A 20892-nucleotide genomic window follows, 5' to 3' on the forward strand; every position below is an offset into this window, starting at 1 on the left:
ACTGACTATCACAGAATATATAAAGAGAGCTTTATTTTACTGACACCCCCCAATAATTCTTAGATCTGTTTTCTTTCTGAAAATAGTGAAAACTCTTAAAACAATAGAAATCATCCTAGAATTTATATCTATTATTCATTTATTTTAAAATAACGTTAATGGAATGCTGTCCCATTCACAGGTTCTGGGAAAAACATCCTGAAAACACATTTCCTGGGCACTCAGTTTTCACTGGGCCTGCTTATCAAGACCCAGCAACTCAAAATATTATTTTTAATAGCACTACTGGATCTGATGGTACATGCCCTTACAGTTTAATCTGCTGAACTACATAAAATTTTGACAGTTATTTTCCCACCTAGATTACAGAAATTGAAATATTTACTGGCCATCGAACCCTCAGAAGTTTAATGAGAGTGCCCACATCCGGGGTTTCTTTGTATGGCGTCTCAGGCGTAGCTTGCGGTAGGTAGCCTCTGTACACACTGAGGCAGTGCTAGTGTTTGCTGAGTGCAATTTCTGTAAGGAGGGATTCATGTCAGAACAGTAGGATTTTCACTGCAGCCCGTTTTAAGACAGAAAATATATTTTTTTTTAATCAACCAAGGAAAGCCTGGTGGCATAGCAGTTGAGAGCTACAGCTGCTGACCAAAAGGTCGGCAGTTTAAATCCACCAGGCACTCTTTGGAAACACTATAGGGCAGTTCTACTCTGTCCTATAGGGTCACTAAGAGTCGGAATGGACACTATGGCAACAGGTACGTAGGTAGGTAGGTAGGTAATCAACCAAAAGACTGGATTTTTTTTTTTTTTTTAATCCACACCTACTTCTACTAGGAGACACCTGTGTCATTTGGACTTATCTATGCAGGCAAGATAAATGAAGATTTAGCAAATTATATATGCTGATAAGGGGAGGCAGAGCCAAGATGCCGGAATAGACAGACACTTCTGGCGAGTCCTCTTTACAACAAACACCCTAAAAAACAAGTATATTTATGACAAGCTGGGAGCCCTGAGCTTCAAAGGCAAGCTCAGAAAATGAACTGAGGGGCAGGGGGAGGAAGAGACATTTCAGAAGCGGAGAGGAGTTACCAGACCTGAATCGTGCGGAGCCCTCAGGCACCATTCCTGGAGCAGCTGCGGTGGTGGCAGCGGTGGCGGTGGGCTGGTCCTAGTGTTTGGCTACAGTTTCCTCATGGAGAAGCAGCCACCCACACAGCCCACTCACACCTCCGGAACCTGAGGAGAACGGCGCTCTCTGCAAAAGCTAAGTACTTGTGTATATTTTACCTAGCCGCACGTCCCACCCCCAAGCCGGCTTCAGCTGCTGAATTCCCTGGGCCTGAGATAGGTCGTATTGAGTGCCTAGAGCCATCCTCCTGGCCTTGGAGAAGGAAAAAATTTGCAACTGGGTAGGGGAAAGATAATTTGCCAGCTCCACTAACCAGGGGAGCTCAGGACAGAAGTGGCTCCTATCCAGGCATAAACAGTCCTTGGACTTTGAGTACCTTTCCCCTCTGCGTGGACCTGTGTGGGCCTATTTCAGGAGAACAGGCCCTTGTTGGCAGACTCCAACCATTTCGGCTGTGCAGCAGAGAGGTGGGTATTTGATGTTTGACATTGCTTTGCATATTAAGCCTACCCACATCGGGGCCTAAGGACTAGTAGCTCCACTCAGGTCACCCAGTCACCCATGACAGGGGTCCAAAGATAACTGGTACCTCCCAGTTCTTACAACCAAAAACATTGGGTACCATGGTCCCTCTGCAGAACCCACCAACTTGTACACTCTAGGGAACATGGACGTGCTTCCCTCAGAGACAAGTGGAGGACGATTCTCAGCCCCCTGCCTTGTTCAGAGTGTGACCCCCTGCTGCAACCAGATACCAATACCTACACCAATCACCCCTGCCCCTCTAAGACTGTAGGACAGAGCCTGTACCACACACTTGATGATCAGCTACCTGGACACCTGAGCTGAATTCGTACAAGGGAATGGACTCCTAGACTGATATACCTGATAACAGCTTTAGCCATCTGGACACAGGATGTCAGAGCTCCAAAGGTGAAAATAATCAAGCTAGCTCACTCAAGCAACCCATTTGGGCATATCAAAACAAAACAAAGCAAGAAACTACAACACGGTAAGCAAACATAAAATAAACTAATACAATAACTTATAGATGGCTTAGAGACAACAGGAAATATCAACCCACATAAGGAAATAGACCATGATCACCTCAACAAGCTCTCAAAACAAAGAATCCAGGGATCTTCTAGAGGAAAGTGCCTTCCTGGAATTACCAGAGGCAGAATACAAAAGATTAATATACAGAACCCTTGAAGACATCGGAAAGGAAATGAGGCAATACACAGAACAAGCTAAGCAACACACAGATAAAGCAATAGAAGAAATTAAAAAGATTATTCGGGAACAAATTATATATGATGAAAACAAACCCTCTGGTCCCTCAGAATAACGTGGTCTCTAAATTCTCTTTTGCCCGATAGTCTTTATCTTTGCCTAAATTATGACCTTTCACTTTGTTTTAGTGAAAGGACCGGAAGAAATAGTTTGAAGACACGCCCCTGTCGTAGTGGTCAAATTAACTGCTGATATGGTCATTGTAAGAATCGCTTCTATTCTGGAAATGGTTTTCACAAACAATCCTACCGAAAATATAAGACATTGTGATGGAATACTAAACACACTCTTTCAAAAATATTTGCCAATCGAAATGTGCGCATGTGTGTGTGCATGCACGCACACGCAGGCATTTTAAATTCTTAGAGAATGGTACTATTGCTTATCTAACGGGCAGGATGATACGGCTTCTGAGCTAACTGTGTAATAATTATGACTAATACAAAACGTGGTCTATTCAAAGCAGTGATTTAAACTTCTCCTGTGGAGTAGTTCTGAAATAATGAAGTGTATAGGAGTTAATTTATTTCTCATCCATATTTGCCAAGAAAATAATCCAAAATTATTATTATTATTTTAATTTGGGAGGTATTGCGTTAAACTGGAAGACAAAATCTTTTCAAAGGTAGAAGCAATTATTCCAGAGCTTTTAGAATAGTATAAGGAAACAAGCAGATAAAAAATAAAATAAAAAATAGACACATACATACACAGGATGGCAGCGAGTTAATGAATATTAAAATCGACCTACCCTGCACTAAAGAAGGTGATACTTGTATGATTGAATTGTTTTGAATTGAGTGTTTCTTACCTAACAGTTTTGTTTGTTGACTTACGTTCTTAATACTGAACCAGACCTCTCTCTACACTTCAGCGATCAGGCCATTTACAATTGAAATATTTTTACGCATATGGATCATAAGAGGCAATTACTAGAAAAAATATATTTTTCCTGGCAAGAAATAAAGTAGTAGTTGCTGGAAAGATGCTGGAAATGAGTGTTTTCCTTTGCTACTAACTTGTATAACCCATATCATAAAAGAAGATAAATATTGTATGCTCATTCATTACTGTACATTTCAAAGCACCTGCGCTGGTCCAGGCTGGGGGCTTCATCTGGAAATTGTATTCTGCTATTTTTTTTTTTTTTTTATGCTTGCTTTAGTCAACATAGTCACAAAGAAACAGAAGGAAAAAAGTTAGAAAGAAAGCCCTGGAAGTAGAGCTATGATGAATTATTTGGGGACAAACATATTTCTAGCTTCAGAAACTCTTTCTTTTGAAATGTGCAAAGCGAATAGTATATTGATTTTTGCAGCACGCCCTGCACTTTCCTTGATGGGTATCAGGGTTACGAAGTCACCTGCTAAGTGAGCTCAAAATTCTCTCCTACACGTAAACAGAATCCACAGCTTTAATCAAATTTACTCTGGCCGTATGCGTCTTGTGAAAGTCGGAGTGGTCTATGGTAAAAGAATTGAAAGCATACATTACAAAACTCCTCATCTTTCAGATCTTTGGAGGGAGAGTTTGTCCGAGGCATTGTCTGTCTATCCGTTCTTTTAAGTCACTTGTGAGGAGGCAGCAGGGGCACGGAAATGAGATTTACATCTCAGAGCTGGAGCCAACAGCAGGTTACAAAGGTCTGATGAATTAAATACATCTACATCTGAAGGACAGGAGATCCTGCAGCCCAGGACTTCATTTCTTACAGTAAAAAAAGCAAGGATTTCAGGTATTCACATCTCAAGGTCCCACCTCAGAAGGCTTTCAGCCAGGAGGTAAAATGTTGTCCGCATATTGATGGCTTCTCCTTGTCCAAAATGGCTGGGCCCAGCCCTGAACAAAAATGTTGTTGATGCCTCTGAAGCAGAAGTAAATGGTTGTTTGTTCCTCAAATCCAGGGAGAGCTAAGGTATTGTGTGTGATCCCTGGGTGGTACAAACGCACCCAGTGGCCCTGAGAAAGAAAGCCCTGGTGATCTGTTTCTGTTAAGATTTAAAAAAACAAAAACAAAGCATTGCCTTCAAGTTGATTCTGACTCATAGCGACCCTATAGGACAGAGTAGAACTGCCCGCTAGGGTTTCCAAGGAGCAGCTGGTGGGTTCAAACTGCTGACTTTTTGATCATCAGCCCAGCTTTTTTTTTAACCTCTCTGCCACCAGAGCTCCCTATTAAGACTACAATCAAGAAAACCCTATGGAGCAGTTCTAACCTGTAACACAGGGGGTCTCCATGAGTCAAAATCGACTTGAAGGCCACAGATAAGGTATTGTGAAGTTTGATTAAATATGCTTTACTAGCAAACTTAATACCATAAGGAAATTTTTCAGTATGATTGTTTTTAGTCTGTTTATTTAAAAGTAAGACACTGTATTTTAGGATATGTCCTAGGAACATTCTCACTGAACATTTACTAACAAAGATATCTATAGCCATGAACAGGAAAAGGGCCAAACATGGTCAACAGGATTACATAGGGAGGGTCATTGGAAAGAACATTAAGTATTCATGTAAGGGAAAGGAATTTTGGAGTTAGCCCAAGAATGATGGTGATACGGCATATAATCGGGGAAGTTAAGCTCTATATATCAATTTTTTATGTGACCCAAGGCAAGACATGCATACTCAAACAGGTCTCAGCTTACTTGTCTGTTAAATTTGGATGGCATTGTATCTGCTCAACAGTTGTTACGAGAAGCAGTTTGTTAATGCATAATTATTTTTGTGGTGATGTTTCTTGCTATTGATACAAGATTTTTTATTACATTACTCAAAAATAATACTTCTTATTAGTCACTAAGCTAATCCTATGACTTAGTGATTGCATGAGTTCCAGTAACCCCCTCTTTCCTCCAGAAATAGCTAACTATTAGGTAGTTGTGAAGGCGCAGGGCTAGACAACCAAAAGGTCGCCTTAACATCGCTTTAGCTCACAGTTACTAGGCTGTCATAATAATCAAATTAACCACTCTCTTATTTGAAGCAGAGAAATGAAATGGGAAAGAGCATAGCTTCTTCTTCCCAATATCTAGAACATGATGGCCTTATGTTTATAAATCTGCTAAAGGATTCAACTACCTTTTAGTTGAATCCTTTAGCACACAAACAGATTAATGTTGAGATACTCTGAGTGTACCATAATGCACACACATTGCCCACATCCATGCAAACATGTGCGTGCCTGCAATGGTTGATCAAATTTGTTCTTTTCTTTAATGTCATAATGACCGTGCTTTTCTGTATTTTGATTTCTGTCTGTCCTTTCTTTCTCATTGGAAGATATGCTCAACAAACGCATTGGCAAGGCCTGAATTTATCTGTTTCCCTTTATATAACCATTTCATTTCATATATGTATTTATTCACAATTAGCCTACTTGCTTTCTTATTGTAGTTATCTCTACAAATGTCTATCTATCGCTCTAACTTTTGCTCCTTGAGAGCAGCAATTATGCCTTTGCCAATATCTAGTCAAGAGGGTAGCACAGTATTTTATACATTGTTGCTGTCTTTAGGTGCCGTCGAGTCGGTTCTGATTCGCAGGGACCCAATGTATAACAGGACAAAACATTGCCCAGTCCTGTGCCATCCTTACAATCATTGCTATGTTTGAGCCCATTGTTGCAGCCACTGTGTCAAGCCATCTCATTGAGGGTCTTTCTCTTTTTTGTTTGTCTCTACTTTACCAAGCATGATGACCTTTTCCAGGGACTGGTCTCTCCTGATAACATGTCCAAAGTAAGTGAGACGAACTCTCACCATTTGCACTTCTAAGGAACATTCTGGCTGGACTTCTTCCCAGACAGATTTATTCATTCTTCTGGCAGTCCATGGTATACTCAAAATTCTTCAAATTCAGTATCTTGAATGACTTGGTAATACTTGACTCTTTGCTGAGTGATCTTCATACACAATGAGAATACGACAAGCACCTTTGCCTGACTAGACTATCCGGAGCCAAACTTGAGGTGTGGGTGGTGATGCTGGCTCCACAGTGGTCAGGTGTGTTGATGAGATTCATAGCATAAGAAGCCACTACTCATTTTATCCCTCAAATGGCTCTCACAAAGGCTGACCCTGAGCTCTCCCTGATTTTCATTGAACTTTCCATGGCTTACAATTAGAAGTAAAATAAAGCACTTTGTTCAAGTTTTTCTAGGATAATTTTCATTTTTAAGATGGGGGTATTGAGACACATTCCTTCCTTCAAGGAGACCAAGCCAACTAGTGAGGTCATATCCATGTGAATCCACCTTCCTATATCCTTCCCCTCTTGTTAAGACCATGTCTATCTATGGACCACAGATGCTAGGACTAGGCAGAAAGAAGAAAGGGGCTGATTAATTCCAGAGCAAATGGTATGCAATGACTGGAAATTGCTGATTTTTTAGAGAGAAATATATGGTTATGACTATTGTAATTAATGAGGAGCCCTGGTGGTGTAACTGTTAAGTGCTTGGCTGCTAACCAAAAGTGCTTGGTTTGTCAGTTCAAACACACTTCCAGGGGAGAAATCCACCTCCAGGGGAGAAAGAGCTGGTGATCTGCTCCCATAAGGATTCCAGCCTGGAAAACTCTATGGGCAGTTCTACTCTATCATATAGGGTCACTATGAGTCGAAATCAACTCGACAGCACTTAGTAACAACATTTTCGTTAATATCTGAAAATATAGTTTGGCTATTTCTAAGTTCCATAGCTTCCAATTAGTCATAAGATTCCTGGAATACAGAGCAAAGTAAGATGAAATTTAACGCTTTATGACCTAAAGGTCTGAGTATCTACCTCCCTCAGTGGGCAGTTTTACTGATGAATTAGACCAGTTTTGTTTACACAACTTTCTCTTGATCCTATAATGTGATTTCTGCCAATTCATAAACAGGAGACTGAATAGAGCAAGTGAGAAAGGTAATCAACCGTCCCACCAGGCCAGAGGCACAGCATCCTTGCTTAAAGTGTCCTGCAGCTTTTATAAATTAAGAAAATAAAATTTTGTTTATGCCTTTGCAGAGTGAAGTGGTTGGGAGCTGCGTCTCATACTTTTAAAAAAAATTTTTGACTCTGCCTAATACGGTACTTGGACAAGTAGTTGAGAGTTACCCTGGATTTACTGAAATGCATTTTGTTCCTCTTCTTTTTCCAAGATGCTTGACTCTGTTTATACTATCTTGACTGGTTTTAAGGTCCAGGGGGGAATGCCAAAATTCTTCAGTAGATATTTTCACATTGGGTTTCTTGGTGGGTTCACACGTGTTCCTGCTTATGGAAATACTACTTATCTTGAGCCTAAAGCTCGTCTCTTCTCCTTATACATTGGTATTTAGGGGGAAACAATGTTAGGACATAATAGTTATCCTACAGAGACAGGAAAGCTTGCTTTTTTCATGCGTGTTTTTTGCTTTTACAAAAAGTACCACCTTATCGTGTTCTTGTCTGTATCATAAACAGCCCATTCTCCTTAAACAAGTGGAACAAACCGCATTTATATTCACATTCAACCACACTTACTGAGGACCAGCGTGCCTAGCCTTGTGCTAGTCTCAAGAGATAATAAACAAAGAGACTAATTCCTTGCTTTCAAAGAGCTCACATTTTATGAACATTCATTCAATTCTTGAAAAGGGTTACAGGAGTTCTAGGGTATAATCCAATGATAGCAGTTATCAAAAAAAAAAAAAAAAATTCAAACCTGTTACCATTATATTGATTCCAACTCATAGCAACCCTACAGGACAGAGTAGAAGTGCCCCACAGGGTTTCCAAGGAGCACCTGGTGGATTCCCTTTGGAATTAACCACTGGGCTGCCGCCAGGGCAGTCAAGGAAGGACAATTCCAGGAGAAAGGAAGATCTGGGCCTATTCACATCCGATGAAGAGCAGGTACAGTTGCTTTAAGAAAGTATCCTACCTGTCTGAGATATTTTAACTTGCCTCTCGCCCCTCCCCCTGCCCTCGCCCTTTTTCTCTTTTTGTCAAGCTCTGTTTTTGTGGCATACACATAGGATGATTCGTCCTCTTCTGGAACCAGGGAAGAATGTAAACGCCCCCTTCCAGCGGAACTAGGCTTGTATCCACCAACAAAGAGCTCCAGCCTGGGTCTCCCAGGCTGTGGCAGGGCAGCTTCCAGAGGGTGGCTGTAATCACCAAGCCTCCCACTGGGAGACGTGATGGATGCTGCTAAAGGCACGACTCAGCAGGGTGATGGAAGACTTTCTGTCTGTGCTTATGTAACCGCTCCCCCAAGGGTCTATGAGAAAGAAAGGCCAGGGCTGGAAGCTCCAGGGACTGAAAGAGAGTTCCAGGTGAAAATCTATATTCCTTCTCCTTTTCTATCATTCTCATGAAGCTCCTAGGTATAACACTGACGATAGGAAGGCAAATTTGCTATTCTATTCTGTGCTCTGTGGGTGCTTACTCAGGTGACTGGATGATTTCTTCACTGTCCTTCCTGTTATCAGCATTCTCAGGAGAGTCACAGAGACAGTACAGGATAAATCTTAAAATCTGTAGCCTAGGGATTGCAACCTACCTGGTCAGGATGTCCTTACAGCGATTCAGTAGTAAGAACACATAGTTAAATATTTGCATAATCCCTAAGTTAGTATGAATTTCCTAGGAGTGACACCAAAGTCAGGATGTGTAAAGGCAAAATGAGAAAGAATAATAACAGATTTAAATACATAAATATGCAAACTTCCATAAAAGTAAAATGCAAATAATGAACTGGGAAACCAGTTACATAGACTCACTGTAAGAGAGATACACATTGCTAAAGCAAATTAATAGCCAAGATTCTAATTTAGACTAAGATGATTGTTTTGACCATTAACTTAATAATAAAGATAAAAGCACCAGCATCACTCACGTTGCTGAGGATGTTGCCGGAACCGTTAACTGATACAAACCCTTTGCAACAAAACCCTGAATAACGGCTCTAGGCAGAAAAAAAAGGGGGATAAAATTACAAATGTTGGGAAATGAGAAACAACGAGTCTTGGTAAGTGGAAGGATTAGGGATGACAGTGGCGAGAGGGCAGAGCACATGGTTTTGGATGATTTCCCCGTGCTGGGGAATCCTATGGTGCGAGTCCAGAGAAGCTGTAATCGGTCCAGGTTGCACGGATTTAAAGTACAATTTCTATATGGAGCTGAGAGCTGGTGACCAGGGGAGGCGGGAGAGAAGCTTCTCTGGGATGGCTCAAACTGGAGCTGTCCCTGCAAGCTGATTTACACCTACTGATATTCGGATGGAGTAAGCAGTAGGATTTTACTCTAAATCAACTGTATGTCCAGTCTGTACTGTATGTGGCAAAAAACAAAACAAAAACATTGTCGCCGAGTCAGTTCCAACTCATAGCAACCCTATAGGACAGAGTAAAACTGTCCCATAGTGTTTCCACGGAACGGCTGGTGGATCTGAACTGCCAATGGTTAGCAGCCTGAGCTTTTCATCACTGCGCCACCAGGGCTCTTAGAGACCTTCTATTTGATGACTTCCTTAGCCCATTCTGTCTCAAATACATAAGAAAATTTTAGAAAAAAAGTGGGAGGCGTTGTCATAGCATGAGGTTTTTTCCTTTATGTAAATCTATCTTCCAAACTAATTCTGACACTCTGATTAGGAAAACAGGGTCTTGGGGTCTAAATTCTACATGCCACTGTTGGCAAATAAAACAATTTAATAGCTCAGCTTCCTCTTTGTAGAAACAGACACACAATACAGGTTTTCCCCTACATAATATAAACTCTATTTAAAAAAAAAAAAAAAAGCTTGCATAGAAATGAGTATATATGTTAGAAGAACGGGGCACCAGGATAGGAGGAAGACTCATTAACAACCTGCGTTATGCAGATGACTCAACCTTGCTTGCTGAAAGTGAAGAGGACCTGAAGCACTTACTAATGAAGTTCAAAGACCACAGCCTTCAGTATCGATTACACCTCAACATAAAGAAAACAAAAATCCTCACAACTGGACCAATGAGCAACATCATGATAAATGGAGAAAAGATTGAGGTTGTCGAGGATTTCATTTTACTTGGATCCACAATCAACAGCCATGGAAGCAGCAGTCAAGAAATCAAAAGACACATTGCATTGGGCAAATCTGCTGCAAAGGACCTCTTCAGGGTGTTGAAGAGCAAAGATGTCACCCTGAAGACTAGGATGTGCCTGAGCCAAGCCATGGTATTTTCTATCACATCATATGCATGTGAAAGCTGGACAATGAATAAGGAAGACTGAAGAAGAGTTGACGCTTTTGAACTGTGGTGTTGCCAAAGAATATTGAATATACCGTGGACTGCCAAAAGAATGAACAAATCTGCCTTGGAAGAAGTGCAGCCAGAGTGCTCCTTAGAGGCAAGGATGGTGAGACTGCGTCTTACATACTTTGGACATGTTGTCAGGAGAGATCAGGCCCTGGAGAAGGACATCATGCTTGGCAGAGTACAGGGTCAGTGGAAAAAAGGAAGACCCTCAAAGAGGTGGATTGACACAGTGGCTGCAACAATGAGCTCAAGCGTAACAACGATTGTAAGGATGGCTCAGGACCGGGCAGTGTTTTGTGCTGTTGCGCATAGGGTCGCCATAGGTCAGAGCAGACTCAATGGCACCTAACAACAACAACAACAACATATGTTAGAATACTTCTCAAAATGATATACCAATATCCAGTAAGAATATAGCAAAAAAATGTTTGGCTAAACCTCTTAATTTGCATGCCTCTGATTGACTGCCACTGCCTCCTCTAAAGATAAATTGTTAATTGCCTTGCCCCCCAGAAACGGTTGGTTCTTCATTAAGAACTATGCTTAAATTTACACCAGACACCACTGACGAGCACTACCGAATGAATTGTTCTTACTACATTAGTATTTTGTCAGAGAAAGAGGCACAGGGCTTCCTTCCTCATCTAATCAATTTCTAGAGGCAGCTTTCAGAGTCCTGAAGCCAGCTTTTCTCAGTAAACGGGTTTCCTCTGCCTGCACTCTACCCAGTCCCAGCCCCGGGGGTCCTCCATCCCGCCTGCTGCTGTCAAGGCTGAGTCCCATGGCTACTGCAGGCTAATTATGCTCAGACAGCCATAATCGACCTTGACTTATCTGCCTTATTATGGGATAGTGGTGGGTGAACAAATGAAGTGAGTGTATAGACACTAACACTGGGCTTCATCTCTCTGACTTCATGACTTCCGCCTCACCCTTTCTGTGTATTTGTAAACAAGCATCAAGAAAGCGGTATTCTCAGCATCATGTTGTTTCTTTATCTGTAAGCATGTATTAGTCTGTCACGTATCTAGAGGTTTGCTTGAACTCTCATTCATGCATTCAGTAAATAGTTTTGTTGTAAAGCTGAAGAGGCAATCTTTATGATCAAAGAGCTTTTACTCAAACAGGAGAAAAGATTAGATGAAAATTATGTAACTGGTACAAAGTGCTATAGAAGTTTAGAAGAAACAAAGAATATGACATGGGACCTGAGGAAACATTTAGGAAATCCGGCTTTCAAGTACAGACTTCCATTACACAGCCTCTTTTGCGACCCTTAGACCAATACTGACCCAAAACACGGGACGCGAGTATCAGTGAACAGCTTGGCAAAGCAGCATTTCCCAGAGTGTGTACAATAATCTCTCAAGGTACTCCCCCACAAAGGATCCCATGCTCCCAGACTTGGGAAATTCTGCACAAGCTACTTTCTACCTTGTGAGTCACAAATCCCATTGGTATATTCAGACTCTGAAGTCTTGCAAGGAAACAAAATGAAACATGCACACACATATACAAAACCTACAGAGCAAAAGACAGAGAACCATTTATTTTGTTTAATTTTGATTTTGTTTTCCTTTTTGGAAAGAATACGTATTAGTAGTACTCTCCAGGAGTAATATTATTTGTTTACATGTTTTTTTAAGTTATTTTATTTTTATGTTGCTCTCTTTGAGAATATACACAGCGGAACACACACCAATTCAACAGTTTCTACATGTGCAATTTGGTGACACCGATTCCACAGATGGCCATGATTTTTGAGTTGTGCGACCATTCTCACCCGCCTTTTCTGAGTTGCTCTTCCGCCATTAACATAAACTCATTGTCCCCTTAAGCTTTTCATCTAATCTTTTGAGTTGCTGTTGTCAGTGTGAGCCCATATAGATTGATCTTAAAAGAGCATAATGCTGAAGGCAGACACCCTTTACCAGTTAAACTAAATTTTTTGGTTTTAAGATTTCAGGGGATATTTTTAGTTTAAGGTTTAAAGTTTAAAGATTATCTCAGGGTAATAGTTTTAGAAATATTCTGGATTGCAAGAGGATTTGAAATTTTGTTCCATATTTTCTCCCTTTTGATGAGGATTCTTCTATAGAATTTTTGATCAAAATGTTCAGTAATGGTAGCTGGGCACCATCCAGTTCTTCTGGTCTCATGACAAAGGAGGCAGTTGTTTATGGAGGCAATTAGCCACACATTCCATTTTCTCCTCCTATTCCTGACTTTCCTTCCTCTGTTATTTAATTATTTATGTATTTCATTTATTGCCATTATCACATATCATCGTGGTGACGATGTATGTTTGGAGGGTGCAATATGTGATAAAGTCTCTGAAATCCAAGTTGGAGGAAGGTGGACAGAGAATGTGTTATTTAAATATTTTACCATAGGATTTTGAACAAAGCAAGACGAAGTCTTCCCATCCTCGTCTTTGAGGAGCATTTTGGTTGTATTTCTTCTAAGACTAATTGGATTGTTCTTTTTGCAGTCCACAGTGTATTCAATATTCCTTGCTGACACCATAATTCAAAAGTATCAATTCTTTTTCTCTCTTCTTTTTTTCATCGTCCAGCTTTCACATGCATATGAGGTGACTGAAAAGACCATGACTTGGGTCAGGCACACCTTAGCCATCAAAGTGATACCTTTGCTTTTGAAAACTTCAAAGAGTTTTTTTTGTTGTTGTTTTGAGCAGATTTTTTCAATGTGATATGTTATTTGATTTCTTAACTGCTGCTTCCATGGTACTGATTGCTGATCCAAGTAAAATTAAATCTTTGACAACTTCTTTTTTTCCTCCATTTATCAAGATTCTGCTTATTGGTTCAGTTGTGAAAATTTTTGTTTTCTTTACATTCATCAGTAAGTGCTTCAAGTCAGCTTCATTTTTAGCAAGGAAGAATGTATCATCCGCATACCTCCCATCCTATACTACCTTCTTCTTCATATACTCCAGCTTCTGGGGTTATTGTTCAGTATACAGATTGAATAAGGTACTTGATTAGAATTTAATAAAATTTAATACAAATAAAACAAAACAAAAATGCTTCAAAAAAGTATTCTCAGATAAATTTATTTATAATTTATAGAATTAATTGTCTCTTTTTTGGTAATCCCTTAGCAAATGAATCAAACCTCTTCTATTCACTTCCAACATTGATCTTCAGCTCTCTGCAGATTTTCACAATTATGTGTCCACTTTTCACTGTTATTCACACTACGCTGCAAGCTCGTGAAGGCAGGACTAGCTAGTCACCGTTTCAGTCTCTCTACTGAAAGGAACTGGACATAACTGGATTTCAATACACGTGTGTTGATTGGAAAAATGGAAACTGAGCTACAAGTAAAAAAGAAATGAAGCACTATTTAAGACAGAATAGCAGGGTGGATCTGAAAGAGAACATTTATTTCTGAATCCCACATCAGTGTTATCTAGTTGGCTAACTTTTTTTTTTTTTTTTTTAACAAATGTACAACATAGTTAATATTGCGTGAGGACTTGACCCTGTCATCTCAGAAGGCCTTAGCACAGGTAGCTTAATGAAGTGTTGGTGAGGAGCTGTCCCATCCCCTTATTAAGCAGTGTATTGTCTAAATGAGTTTAATTACCATGCAAATTACTATGAGTTCATATGCTAAAGACCTAAACATATCTGATGGCAGGTCTAAGAGAAATTCAATAAACGAGGCCTCTCCTTCCAGTAATGTTTTCGTATAGTATAGAAAAAACATTATAGTGAATGTAACAAGAATGAAATGCTACAATTACTAGTAAATGGTGGACAGGTTAGTGAACTCACAGGAAAACAAACAAACAAACCCAGTGCCGTTGAGTCAATTCTGACTCATAGAGACCCTATAGGACAAAGTAGAACTGCCCCATAGAGTTTCTGAGGAGTGCCTGGCAGATTCGAACTGCCGACCCTTTGGTTAGCAGCCGTAGCACTTAACCACTACACTACCAGAGTTTCTGAATTCACACGAGCTGGTTAAAAAAAAAAGAAAGAAGTAGTGGACTTATAAGAGAGTTGGTTTTTCACAAATCATTTTCAAGAATGATTTATAAACCTATTTGTTCCCCTTTCTCTAAAAACTGACTGTAAATGACTAAGTGCACAAGTCTGAACACCTGGAAAAATGTTCCACCATTCACATGGATGGGGAATGCTTTTGGAGTGTGGGTGTGAAATGGATTTGGGAACAACAAAAAAAGTATGTCCCAGGTCAATTGATTCATGACCTTGGAATACTCACTTAACACCTGAGAGTTTCAATGTTCTCTCCTGTAGTAAAGACTAATAATACTTGTCAGGGTTTGAGATGCAAATTAAATGATTTAAAATATTTTCAAAACTCATACAAACGTAGGTGTTTTTATCACATAGAGACATGTTTTGCCAGAAACAGAAGAGATGTCATTTCAAACATATTCTTCTTCTCAACCTCTGCCCCAACCACGTTTTAAGACCAATCCAAAGTACCACCCAAGTAAAGACATGACTTCCTACCCTGAACTGCATGGTTCTTTACACAGTGGCCTGACACAAAGTAGTAATGTTGTAGGTGCTAAATGAATACGTATGGGGATGAAACTGAAATTTCATTGAGGCATACTCGTTTGAACATATTTCCAAATACTGACAAAATTACAATGTAATAGGATGTGACCATCTGTTATCTAGTAAATAAAATGACCTAAAGCATTTAACTTTTACAAGGTGTCTAATCTACTCAGGACCAAGAATAAGCTGGGAAATAAGCACATATGTGCAGATTAGATTCCTAAGAGGTTTTTAGCAAAACCTTTGCCCAAATGAACCTAGAATAAGTCCCATCTTATGACAACATCCCAAAGAAGCCTGTTTCTACAGCAGCTTTCAAAGTTTCTTGATGGCAACGCTCAACAAGAAATATATTATATCATAACTCGTTACCATATAAATAAGACAAAATATTTTATCCTGCTATATTTTTTTTATATCAATACACTCTGATATTTTCTATATTATCCTATCATATTCTAATTCACTTAAAATAATAATGCTATTCCCAACCTATTGGTGAGCTCTGACCCACTGTTCAGAAAACGCTGTGCCACAGATCCAGCACTGTATAAGTGAATAACTGCTTCACAGTCCGGTGCATATTTGGAGAGATGAGGACATCAGACCCAGGTGCTTGTGAAATACTCCTTCAAGGCATGAATAAGAATTGTCAACTGGTAGATGGTACTTTGCAGGTCAAGAAATTCAGTTTAAACTGTGAACCTCACAGAAGAGAAAGGTTTCTGTTGCATTTTAATAGTTATAGGTGGAGTAATAAAAGGACTGATATTATACTTGATTTTCCCCTTTGCCTCTGCAGTGACTGAAATACAGGTACTGACAGTTAAAGGAATATAAATATGATGGCTCTGTAAGGGACCAATAACTTAGCTCAGTGACAGTCCAACAATTTTTTGTTGTTGTTTCGTAGGACCAATGGGTGAAGCCTAAAGGAAATTGAACGTATCTTTAGCTGAAGAAGAGTTTTTTTGTTGTTGTTGTTGTTGTATTTTTTTTGAGATTGCCAACTGAGGGATGTGCTGTCCTGTGCTGTAGTATGGTTCTCATCAGGTTGCTTTCAAGATGTGTCTGGAAAAAAGGCTTGCAAGAGCCTTTACGGAGGTTTTGGCATTGAGTGAAAGACTGCATGAACCATCTAACCCGGTGCTGATTCCACTCCAGTAGCTATTAGTCACATACGGCAATTGAACACTTGAAATGTGGCTAGCGCAACTGAGGAATTGAATTTTTCGGCATTAAACTGAATTAATTTAATCTTAAATGTAAATAGCACATGTGATTAGTGGTTACCATATTGGACTGCAATAGAACGAGAAGAAATAATATAATGATCACCTGACAAGGTAAACATGACTATTTTTGATACATTATATGGTCATAATACATCCTAAATACTGAAAAAGCTATCTGGGATCCATGAAAAGCAGAAAATATAGGATTAATATATTAAAAGTAGAACTGTTTTGAGACTAAGGACAAGTTTACTTCAAGTTTTGGGTTTTGGTTTTTATACCTCTCTGATGACATTTTTTTTTTTTTTCCCCCAGATTCTCCCAGAGACTGCTGACCTCCCTGATCCTGATTAGTGGTTTTCAAGAAGGCATTCTCAAAATTTCAGCTGGTGCTTACAGTTACATTTCAAATACTGAAAAGAAAATTCTGCTAGCCCCTTGATAATGAGGATTTTTATCCTTTTTTTGTATCAATACAAAAAGCAAAGATGGGACGGCTTTGTGAAGCAGGTCTGTGGGTCATGCAGTATTTGCGTGATGGGAATTTTTTCCAGGCAGGTTCATTTAATCTTTAAAACAATATAGATATAAACCCCTAACAAAACGGAGCAGTGCTAAAGTTCTTTGTGAAAAGGGAAACGCAGCAAAATGACTGCCCTTTTCATAATATTTTGGTTGTATCTGATTCCCTTTACATTCCGAGAAGCTCCTATTATATGACATTTCCATTGATTTAAAAGGAGAATCCACTCCAGATATAATAAACGGTTTGTGATATCCCCAGAATAGAGTAAATGGGCAATGATAAACTATCTCCATTAAAAAAAGAAATTAAATATAGGACTTTTAAAAGGACAGCTGCACTAAAATATAGCCAATAAAGGAATAGTTCTTTCCTTGACATTCCAAGAGGACACTAGAACACCATGAAAGAAAATAATCAGGGAATTTCAGGAACTCTTTTTAGTAAGCAAACAAATTACTAGGCAGCAAACTTGACTTTACCTTTAGCACCCCAGTCTTTTCCTGAACTCTGTCCTACCCTAGGCTTTATCAGGTGTGGGTCAGGCCAAAGGAGGATATGCTAGAAACTCCCCCAGGTCACCTTCTTTCCCAGTAACTGCCCTTGGAGGTGAGAAGTTTTACTGGATTACAATCAGTCCTGGAGATTTGAATAGTCATTGGAGAGATTATTATTTCGCAGGCTGTACAGAGGAGAATTGGAGCCCCTGCGTGGTGCAAATGGCTCACGTACTCAGTTGCTGATCAAAAGGATAGAGCTTCTAGTCCACTCAGATGGCACTTCAGAAGAAAAGCCTGGTGACGTACTTTCAAAAAATCAGCCACTGAAAACCCTGTGGAGCACAGTTCTTCTCTGACACACATGGGTTGCCACGAGTCAGCTCCATGGCAACTGGAGCAGGATAGAGTTAGAGATAATTAAGGAAAATTCTAAAAATTTTGTATTTTTCAGATGTGGGTGGTACCTAGGGGTAAGTTATGCAGAATCCATTAAGAACTAGGAAATGAGGCTGACCTTTGAGAACCAAACTTGTTGTTTGCAGAGATAATGTGTATGCATTGGGTACCTCTAGTGAGAAACCAGTGACGATGTTTATAAACACGTGAACAAAGAGGTTTGAGAATTCTATATAACTCCAATCAAGATAAACTAAGGAAAGCAATGCAGCAGTTTGATTGAAATTGAATGAACTAAACTCCAAGCAATTATCGTGTATACTGTCTAGAGAAAGGCTGACCAATAGAAATAGATTAGCGTGGGATACAGATAAGGAAAACCAAAGAGCCATAAGTTTGGTAGAGTATCTACACTGTCTCAGAGTAAACAGTCCCTGTTCCAGGAACATGGCCCATCTTCATGCCAGGTACATACAGTATAGCAGAGTGCTTGAAAATAGAGACTGGAGCCAGACTCATTCATAGTATTACCTTGGGCAAGTTATTTTCATCTCCATGCCTCCATTTTACCCTCTGTAAGTGAGTATAATAATAGGACTAACCTCTTTAAAAAAAAAAACCTCTTAGAGTTGTGAAAATAATTGAGTTAATATACGTCAAGGGTTTGGGGCAGTGCCTGGCCCATAGTTAGCCCTCAATAAATGTTTATAATGATAAACTTAGAGATGGATATATCAGAATTATGTCAATGTGTATGTAACTCATACAACTAATTAACCTTCTAAAGTTCATGTGTAGGAAGACACTCTTTGTTTCATAAGGATTTTCCTACAAAGGGGGATGCATTGCATCACATTTCATTTATAACTTGGCTTGCTGACTCATGCTTCATTCTTTTTTGACTTTTATTGCTGTTAGTCAGTCTTCTGAATACAAACAACTCTGGACACTGTCAAGACTGACATTTGGACCATTTAGGCTGAGAGCTAGACCCGGAACCTTGATAAATTCACTAAGGGGATGACTGTAAACTCTTTGGCAAAAAAACAAAAATCAATCTACTGAAGACCTCTATCTTCTTTCAAAAGTCAGTAATTGACAACCAAGACTTTCCCAGATGACAAGTGTAGTTTGGAATCCCTACAAGAAAAAGAAAAGAAATAGAGTATCAACAAAAAAAATTTTTTTTTTTTTTTTTTTTTAGAGATATTTAGACTTAAAGGAGGGGTGCTCTTGAACAAGATGTAGCAAATTTTAAGATTTCCCCTGTCTTATCTAATGCTTGGCAGTCCTGGTGGTACACTGGGTAAAGGTCAGAGGTTGGAAACCACCAGCCACTCTGTGGAGAAAAGTGTGGCAGTCCGCTTCCATAAAGATTCACAGTCTTGGAACATTATGTGGTCAAAGAGACTGGACAGCAGTGGGTTTGGTTTGGTTAGATCTAATGCCTGAATACTAAGACAATGCTTGGAACCTGAATGGATGCACACAAAACAGCACATAAAGGGGTGAGTGACTTTTAGTTCCATTCTACCAAATTCTTGCCTCAAATCAACTCACTGATACCTTAATTTAGAACTCATTTTTCATTGCTAAAGGGCCATGGTACTGAAATTCCTCTCTTACCTCTCTCTCTGAAGGCAGACTGCAACAACCTATGTAGCAAGGGTTTTGTGATACTGAATTTGTTTGAAAGAAAGAAAATAGTAATGATATATTTCTATTGCAGATTTAAGGTCAAAGAGCTGTTTTACTACTTTCTGGAAAACAGATGAATCTATTTTAATTTTGTTGTTGAAAATACCCACAGCAGACCATATACCAATTCAACAGTTTCTATATGTACAAGTCAGTGACATTGATTACATTCTCCAATTCGTGCAACCATTCTTACCCTCCTTTTCCAAGTTGTTCCTCTCCAATTAACATAACCTCTCTGCCTCCTAAGTTTCCTATCTAATCTTTTGAGTTGCTGTTGTCAGTTTGATTCCATACAGATAGATCTTAAAAGGGCACAATGCTCAATGCAGACATTCTTTACTATTTAAGCTAAACTGTTGCTTGGTTTTAAGAAGATTTCAGGGGATATTTTTGGTTTAAAGTTTAAAGATGATCTCAGAGCAATTATTTCAGGGGTTCACCCAGCCTGATACACCTTCTTCTCTGCAGTGTCCAAAAAACCAAACCAAATCCATTGCCATCGAGTCAATTCTGAGTTGTAATGATCCTATTGGACAGAGTTGAACTGCCTCATAGGGTTCCCAAGGAGTGGCTGGTGGATTTGAACTGCTAACCCTTTGGTTAGCAGCCGAGCTCTTAACCACTGTACTGCCAGAGCTCCCTCCGCAGTGTGGTTGTGAAAATTCTAGGGTCTCAAATGCAATTTCTAAGATTACTCTGGGCTTTGTGTGACCAGCCCAGGTAAACATTCCTCAGATGCAAATCTCTTAAGATCCCCTGGAGTTGGATTTATGCTGGGTAAACTCTCACAAGAGTTTGGGCCCAGGACTATATTGAAAGCCCCTAAGTATCAAGGACCCTGTTTATGTTGCCTCTGTGTATGTGCGATTTTCTTCTTCTTCTTTTTTTTTTTTTCCAATAACTTAAGTTCATTTATAAGGGAGCAAAATAGAGCCTGTGGGAAATGATAAGGCTGCCAAAGAGGAATTCAATGGAGACTCCACAAACCAAGGAGAGAAGAACAGCTGCCACTCTGGCAAGGAGGTGCAACTTGCCAACATTCTGCCCAGCGGTGCCACACCAATGCTCTGAACATTAAGCCAAGTTTACTGTCTCCCCTGTGACTGCATGAGTCACATTCGAGAACATCTGCCACCACCTTAATGACAGAGCCTATGGGATCCTAATGAGTGCCCCTACACCTGTGCAACTCTGCCAGACAGCTGTTTCCTTCTCCCTCCACCTCCTTTCTCAGTCCTCCCCCTCACTGCGCTCACTGCCCCACCTTCCCAT

The sequence above is a fragment of the Elephas maximus genome, chromosome 1 (genome assembly GCF_024166365.1).
Source record: "Elephas maximus indicus isolate mEleMax1 chromosome 1, mEleMax1 primary haplotype, whole genome shotgun sequence".
NCBI lineage: Eukaryota > Metazoa > Chordata > Mammalia > Proboscidea > Elephantidae > Elephas > Elephas maximus.